At 36.7% G+C, this 8,982-nt stretch overlaps 1 long non-coding RNA gene across 1 annotated transcript; it reads left to right on the top strand.

Annotated features, from left to right (window-relative positions):
• Window positions 1-3,094: 3,094 nt before the first annotated feature.
• Window positions 3,095-3,758, top strand: LOC120197074. Its single transcript, XR_005523245.1, has 3 exons — window positions 3,095-3,288; window positions 3,592-3,639; window positions 3,719-3,758. It is a non-coding gene; the product is annotated as an uncharacterized LOC120197074 (long non-coding RNA).
• The last annotated feature ends 5,224 nt before the right edge of the window (window positions 3,759-8,982 follow it).

Raw genomic sequence — 8,982 nt, forward strand, 5'->3', positions numbered from 1 at the left:
AAGATTTCTAAGACCTTGTGCACATTGCTTCAACAAAACCAACCCTTTGTGTTTGACGAGTTATGCCTCGGTGCATTCACTGAGGTAAATTGGCGCTTGATCTCGGCACCTATTGTAGTTCCTCTCGATTGGACATCACCATTTGAGTTGATGTGTGATGCAAGTGATTATTTGTAGGAGTTGTTTTGGGGTAACGCTGAGGTAAAATTTTTCATGTTATTTATTAATCTAGTCGCACTTTGAATGAAGCACAATTGAACTACACCACCACTGAGAAAGAATTACTTGCCGTGGTATTTTCTTTTGATAAATTTAGACCTTACCTAATAGGCACTAAAGTTATTGTTCACACTGATTATTCAGCTATAAAATACTTAGTGAACAAAAAGGATGCCAAGCCTAGACTTATTAGGTGGATCTTACTTTTACAAGAATTCGACTTAGAGGTGGTAGATAGAAAAGGAATTGAAAATCAAGTTGCTGATCACTTATCTACGCTAGAGAACAATTCTAAATGCCATGACACTGTAGATATTCAAGAGGAATTTCTTGATGAGAAAATTTTATATGCCACGACAATCCCGTGGTACGCTGACCTTGTTAATTTTCTTGTTAGTGGGATATTGCCTTTTGATTTAGACAGCCAGACCAAAAAGAAGTTCAAGCACGATAAAAGGCACTATTTTTGGGATGAGCCATATTTGTTTAAGCAATGTGCCGATCAGCTCATTAGACGATGTGTACTCGAAGAAGAACAACATGACATTTTGTACCATTGTTATTCAGCCCCATGTGGAGGCCATTTTGGTTGAGCAAGGACTGCTGCTAAGGTCCTGCAATCAGGCTTTTACTGGCCAACTCTGTTTAGAGATACTCAAGTATTTTTACAAAACTTGTGATCGATGCCAACGGAATGGAAACATATCCAGGCGTCATGAAATGCCATAGCAAAATATCTTGGAGATAGAGCTGTTTGATGTTTGGGGCATCGATTTTATGGGACCATTCCCATCTTCTAGAGGAAATATATATATATTACTTGCTGTGGATTATGTATCAAAGTGGGTGGAAGCAATAGCAACATCAAGGAATGACTCTAAAATCGTACTCAAGTTTTTGCACAAGTATATTTTCACTCAGTTTGGAGTACCTCGTGCTATCATTAGTGATGAAGGAACCCATTTTGATAACAAGTTGATTGCCAATGCATTAAGGAGATATAGAGATCGACATAAGATTTTCACGGCATATCATCTGTAGACAAATGGCCAAGTTGAGATATTCAATCGAAAAATTAAGCAGATTTTAGAGAAAGTGGTGAACCCAAGGCGTAAGGATTGGTCGCCGAAGTTAGATGAAGAACTTTGGACATACATAACAGTATTCAAAACTTCTTTGGGGATGTAACCATTCAAGCTAGTGTATGGGAAAGCTTGTCATCTCTCAGTTAAACTTGAACATAAAGCTTATTGGGCCATCAAGCAATTGAATTTTGATGCTCAACTAGCTAGGGAGAAGAGATTGATGGAACTTAATGAAATGGAAGAGTTTAGAGCACAAGCATATGGGAATGCTTGGATATACAAGGAGAAAACCAAGAAGTGGCATGGCCAAAAACTGATGCCATGGCATTTTCATATGGGCTAACAAGTCTTGCTTTATAGCGACGTTTTCTTGGGAAGCTCAAATCTCGATGGTTAGGACCCACTACAGTAAAAATGTTCTTTAGCAACGTTTTTAGCGGCGTTTTTAGAGTAAACGCCACTAAATTTAAACATATAGTGAAGTTTACATTCCAAACGCCACAAAATGGTAACCTTAGCGGCGTTTCTTTACAAACACCATAATAGGGTTCATCTATAGTGGCGTTTTTTTGACAAACGCCGCAATAGGTCCATCTATAGTGGCGTTTTTTCAATAAACGTCGCAACAGATTAATACTATAACAGCGTTTTTATACAAACACCTCAATAGGTCCAAAAATGCCACAATAGATTAGTACTTTAGCGGTATTTTTATATAAACGTTATAATAGGGTTCACCTATAGTGGCATTTTTTCAATAAACACCGTAACAGATTAGAACTTTAGCGGTTATTTTATATAAATGCCATAATAGGGTTCACCTATAGTGGTGTTTTTTCAATAAACGCCGCAACAGATTATAACTTTAGCGGCGTTTTTATACAAAAGCCACAATAGTATTTACCTATAGTGGCGTTTTTTCAATAAACGTCGTAACATATTAGAACTTTAGTGGCATTTTTATACAAACACCACAATAGTATTTATCTATAGTGGCATTTTTTAAATAAATGCTACAATTGTTTGAACTTATCTAGGGTTTTAGATTCCCCTTTTCTTCCCCTCTTCTCCCCCTTTTAAATAAATGCCTTTCTCACTCACCTTTTAACTTCCCCTCTTCTCCCACTTTTATCGTATCTAGGGTTTTAGATTCCCATTTTCTTGCTAAAATCAAGCTTGTTTATTTCTCCTTTATGCAATTTCTTCACGATGAGCAACAACGAAGGGATTAACTTCAACATGTCCGGCCTTGGCGATGGTAGTGATCTCTTGCCGTTCTTAATATTTCAGCTCCACCACTTCACTGTTATCGCTTCCCTCATTGTTTTGAAAGGACATAGATTTTGGATACGGGTAGTTATGTTCGGATTTTTCTTAAGTTCTTTCATGTAATTATATATTCCTTGGACAGTCAAATCTTCATCCTCATGTCTGAAACTATGTTGGCAAATTGAAGAGTGATGACTTGAGTTTTGTTGTGAAAAAATATTCAATTCAAGGTTTTGTCTTTTTTACTCATTAGTTTCTTTTCTGTTTGTTTATCTTATTGATTGCTTTATTTGGGCTATTCTTAGCTCTTGGAAAACTATAAAGTCTTTTCTTTTGTGTTCTTTCAGTTCATTCAAGGGATGGTTTTGTACCTATTTGATTATGTTCCCTTTTGCGTCTTGAAACCCTGTTTTACTTTCACACTTTTGTTTTCACTTGTTCCCCAATCATAGAGTGATTTAGAGTATCTCCATATTTTATTAAAAATCCGTTAATTGCTTGATGGATGCTTTGCTCTTAGGTTGCTCAAATTATTGGGAAGCCAGACCTAGCCCCAGTTGCATGGGTGAGAAAGCTTGTTACTCTGTGTGATCAAGCCCCTGCAACACCATTTGATGCTGTTCAACTTGTTTTAGAGAAGGAGTTGGGTCGAAGTATAGGCGAGGTTTTTGAAAAGTTTGATGTAAATCCTCTTGGTTCAGCTTCAATTGCGCTGGTACTACTTTCCATTTCTTTACATAGCTCGAAATTCTGAATGAGTTGGCTGGGAAGGGTATGTTTTCAACTTTGCAGCTTTTAATGATTAAAACGGATAAAGAACATATATTTTCATTAAATAAGCTTAACACTTGCCAAGATATTATAGGCTATTACATAATTTAGCTTTAATGACACCGTTTTGATAATTTTGTATATTATTATTTTTAAGTCATTGGCTTAACTCTTAATTCGTACTGGTAGGATATTCCTTATGAGAATCCTATGGAATATACCTAATATGTTTTCATCTCTAAATTAGGTTTATCGAGCAAGACTCAAAAGTGATGTGGAAGATGTTGTTGTGAAGGTAAGTCCCGTTTACGATGATATTATAGCATGAAGTCAAAGGTAAGTCCGTGAGATTATAACTTTAAAGTTTATGGCAGGTGCAACATCCTGGAGTCCAAGATCTGATGATAACTGGCATCCGTAACTTGCAAGCATTTTCATTGTACATGCTAAAGACATATATCAAATTTGATCTGTTTTCTGTTCCCAAGGAAATGGAAAAACATGTGTCAGTATTTACATTGATATTCTTTCAAAGCACATCTATCCTTGTTTTCCAATTTCTTCTGTTTCTGGGTCTTCTTCACTTTTTTTACTTTCTTTCCAGTGTTAAGTAATTAATAACAATGGCTAGGAGAAAGTTTGATCAATGATGGGTATGGTTTTCAACAATAAATAAGGGACCATCATACTTGAGGGTGGGAAAAACAATTATCACCCTGAAGGACTTTTAGAGTTGATTCATCACATTATTCAATTTGTAATTAATCATTTTTAATCACCAGAATGTAATTCTATTCGCATAGCTTAGCTTATTGACTTGTCATTTCAAAATTTGGTGTGATGTCAAGTTAGTACATCTGGTCTATTTGTATATTCCAAATAATACTTGATTTAGTGAATATCATTGTTTTTATTCATTCTTGCATGATTGTTTTGTTCAGAATCTACTATCTGATGAAAAATGCAACTTATTCATGTTGGTAAAACTTTTAATGAAATTTATAATCATTTTAGACAATTGTTCTCGAGCTATTAAGTTGGTATAATATATTTGTTGGTTTAACTTGTGCTTTATTTACTTATTAGATTATGTAAATTAAGAATATTCTTCCACATGATTTGCGTTTCATTGTTCTTTTTGGATGTTGTTATTTATTGATCCTTTGTGCTATTCAAGATTGGGTATGAATTTGACTTTCTAAGAGAAGTCAATGCTATGGATAGAATTCGTCGTTTTTATCCAAAAGAGCCGCTACAGATCTGACCTTTTGCGGTGTTTGTATCCAAAAACGCCGCTATAGATCTGACCTTTTGCGGCGTTTGTTAAAAAAAATTGCTATAGATCTCGACCTTTTACGGTGTTTGTATACAAAAACGCCGCTATAGATCTGGCCTTTTACGACGTTTGTTTCAAAAACGCTGCTATAGATCTTGACTTTTTGTGGCGTTTTTATTTCACAAACGCCACTAACATTAGCGGCACTGGTATGACCGGCACTGGTATGACCGGCACTTCTTGCGTCATTTTTACTATCTCCGCGACTGCTTTTAGCGGTGCTTAAAAACGCCGCTGTAGGACTAAAAAATGTAGCTAAAACTCTATTTTGCTGTAGTAACCATTTGAGGTGCATTATGTCTACCCCATGGAGCTGTTGACAAAAAAAAGATGGGACAATCTTCAAAGTCAATGGCCAGCGTCTGAAAGCCTATAATGGAGTTCCACCACCGCACAACAAGGCAGTTTTGCATCTGCACGATGTTGAAGAGTGCCCAGAGGAAAACCAAATTTTGATGCCACGACATTGAATTTGTTGCTGTAAATAAATAAATAAAAATTAAAATTTAATCTTTTCTTTTTTTTTAATTTTTATTCTTATTTTATTGGTGTAGATAATTTTTTATTTAATTTGTAGGGACCACAATACTGAAAGCCGTCCAGGGTGCGGTTACCAAAAGGAGGAAAGGACAACGCTTTAAATGGGGAAGATATTCTTTTGATTTGTTTCTTTTTAATTTAATTTATTTATTTCTGATTTCTACTTTTCTCTCTCCACAGTTTTGTCTCATCATCATCATTACTTTTGGCAGGTTATTTTTCCTTCCCCATACACGTATTAAACCCCACTCACTCATTTTTTTAACTGTCCTATCACCCATTTCCCTCTCATTTTTTAACTTTTTCTTTTTCTCTTTTATTATTAACTTTTTCTCTTTCATTCTGAACTTACTTTTTTTCACTTATTTCTTCATATTCTTCCTTCATTTTCTCCATAGCCAAAAATCCTTCAAGCTTTTAACACCATCAAAGTTTCTTCATTTTTCATTTTTCTTGCTTCACAAACGCTGAAAGTGGTGCGTACAAGACCGACCTGTAACTGAGGTCTCCACTGTGCAACAGTTCAAGAATGATGAAGCCAAGGCACGGTTTCAAAATTTCAAGAACCGAAAACTCTTCTTTGAGTTGGGTTTTTTTTACCGATGAAGTCGACGGTGGCTTTGGACCGGACGTGATGGACATTGTTACTCCACTCAATTGGAAGAAGTTTGCAAGGCATTCGGGTTCGGTTAATGCCTTGTTGGTTAAGGAATTTTACGCCAACATCTCCAAACCGAACCAACACTCCATTTTCATGCGAGGCAAACAGATTCGGTTTACACCCTCTGCGATTAATAGGTATTTTTATTTACAGGATGTGGATAACAGACATGCCACGTTCAAAAATGATGTCGATAGCATCACCTACGATGAGATTTTGGATGACTTGTGCTTCGCAAACACCAAGTGGAATGGTCGATATTCAGTCAACCGTGAGTGTCTTCAACTGCACGCCAAGTTATGGAACCATTTCCTTAAACACAAGATCATGCCTACATCTCATAATATTATAGTATCACTTTCTCGTTTAATGTTTTTACACTCGATCATGGTATCCCGTCCTATTGATGTTGGTCGAATTATTGTTCATCAAGTTCATGAATATTTGGGTAAAAAGGCAAGTGCTTTAGTGTTCCCTATTAATCACTACTTTGTGTCGTAAGTAAAAAGGTTAATGAGAATGCTTTTGATGAGATTTTACCTAGAATTTCGGGCATAACTAGGGTTAGATACCACTGTTATTGGGACTCGAAAATAAAAAAATCTAAGGACCCTTCTCATGAGCAATCTGTAGGTACTGAACAATCAAATGCCGAGGCAAGGTTGCTTCCTCTCGAGGAAGTTGTGATGCAGACTCAGACTCACCTACATGCTTTACATGGTGACAATCGTAAATTCTTTGGTTATGAAGCGTAGAGATAATGTGGTGGAAGCGATGTTTCAAGAAATTCTTCCCCGCGTTCAACAGAATTTCCCTGGCTTTCCGGATGAAATTTTCCCAGCATTCAATACCGAGGCATCTCCTGAGCCTGAGAAAGATGCAGTCGATCCTCCAATTGATGAACCAACTCCTAATCCACACTATTCTGAGACCCCTGAATATCCACCTACTGTACCTATTGAAGAAACACCCAGTCATGTTCCTTACCCGATCATTCTCCTGTACCACGTAGTGGTAGACGCACCAAAACCATGGCTGGATGCTTCAATATTGCGCGTCATGACTCCAGTTCTTCAGAGTCCAGCCCAGCACCACTACGTAAGCGTACCAAACGAGGAGCTGCCAGTAGCTCCAAGGCAACACTACCACGCAAACCATGAGGTACCTCACTTGCATTCATTTTCATTTAGTTTGCATTTCATTGCATGGAATTTAGTTTTTATTTAGTTTAGTTCTCTTTAAGCATTGAGGACAATGTTTCCCTTAAGTTTGGGGGAGGTTGTGTTCTCGGTAGAGCATATACATGATAGCATTAGCGTAGTATTATGCCATGACATCAGTAAATAGTAGGACAGTTAGATAGAATGTTTTGAGAATACCCGATGATGATGAATTTGTTAGGCTAGAATTTGAATGTAAATGCCTGTTGAGAATGATAAAACTCACTCTAGGGTTTGATGCTTTGTGAATTATTTTTACACGATTTGTATGTTCTCTATACTTAGGAAATTTAGAAATTTTTTATAAAGGAACACTAGTTACTTTTGGCATTGAAATATGGTATTGTACTTAAAAGAAAATTAAAAAACAACTCGCTATATATGAGACTGTGAATAAATGCTTAGGCATAGCTATAGAGGGACACTCCTCTTTTCCGTGGCATTGTCTGGAACTCTTTTTAATAAATGGCAGCCTCGTGCATATGAGTGAATGAAAGTAGTCACGTGATGACTCTACTTAACTAGCTCGGGGTGGAAGGTATGCTCCCTTTCATCTAGAGTGTAGAAGAGCAAGTGTGATGAGCTGACTCCCTTCGTAACAGCATCTAAAAAAAGTTGAGAAAAAAGGGAGTAAAAATGTGCTTAATGAATAAGTAAATGCATTGACAAAAACTAGGAGACTTGATTAGAAATTTTCTAAGTTTGCTAAGTATAGATTGGATACAATCACGCACACACACTACCACAAAGAATCTTGACCCAAGGAAAAGTACTTGACTTCTTGATATGTCTAGCATGTTGAAGCCTATTGTTCTGAGGATTGAAATTCAATTTTGTCCTACTATCTTATTGTTGAAAGTTTCCATGACATTCTACTTATGTAACTGTTATCCATTGCTTGAGGACAAATAATAGCTTAAGCTTGGGGGTGTGTTAACTTCATAAAAAGACTACTTTTAAGGCCTTTTCACTTAAGTTATTGTTTTTTTAAAAGCTCATTTTAGTCATTTTAGGATCATGTAGTTGCATATAGTTGCATTTGTGGTGGTAGTGTTATTTTATCTCTTAAGGGTGTTATATGAGAGAAAGGTGCAGTTGTTTGTGGTGTGCAGGGAATATCAAGCAAAAAGGGTCTCTTTGGGAAGTAATGACATGGCATCACACGTTGCTGAAGCGGATTGAAATGCCTTGGCATTTCTGGCATAGAAAATGACAAAAAGATACAGTTGTACGAGGACAACTGGCTCTGCATGTGAAATGATGGCTATAACCGCATGCCAAAGACCACTGCCACCTGGAGGATAAGGTTCATGCATATGGAGTGATTCTAGGGGTATGAGGGGTATTTTGCAACCAACATCACCCAACAACCTCATCATTACCACTAGATATTTTTTATTATATATGACACCTCACAAGGGAGAGAATGACACACACGCATAGGCATACAGGCAGAGCAGAAAAAAATCTCATTTTTATTTTCCTTTTTCCTTTCTTCTTCTTTGGTATGCCTCCATTGATAAAGCTTCAAAGAGTGGCGAGCTAGGCTATGAGAGGAGCTAGTGAGCTAAGGTGGTTCGTGGTAGCCGAGGAGACCTCCAGTGGTACGCGTCGAAGGCTTCTTCTCACTTTCTTTTTGCTGTTATTTTTCTATTTATTTTTGGGTTGTTGGAACAAATATTTTATGGCTTGTTTTATGGATATTTTGAACCCTACCATAAACTAACTTATTTGGCGGTGGTTGGTTTAATGGTTGTTTAAACTTTATTTTAATGGTAGATTTATGTTTATCTTTGTTATTTGCTTGCTTTGCTTATGAATATTTCACCATCTAGGTTTGTAAGAGGAATGAGAGTGTCAATTTCTTAGATGAAGGTTAGG

This window comes from Hibiscus syriacus, unplaced genomic scaffold (assembly GCF_006381635.1).
Source record: "Hibiscus syriacus cultivar Baekdansim isolate YM2019G1 unplaced genomic scaffold, ASM638163v2 tig00004777_pilon, whole genome shotgun sequence".
NCBI classification, from domain to species: Eukaryota; Viridiplantae; Streptophyta; class Magnoliopsida; order Malvales; family Malvaceae; genus Hibiscus; species Hibiscus syriacus.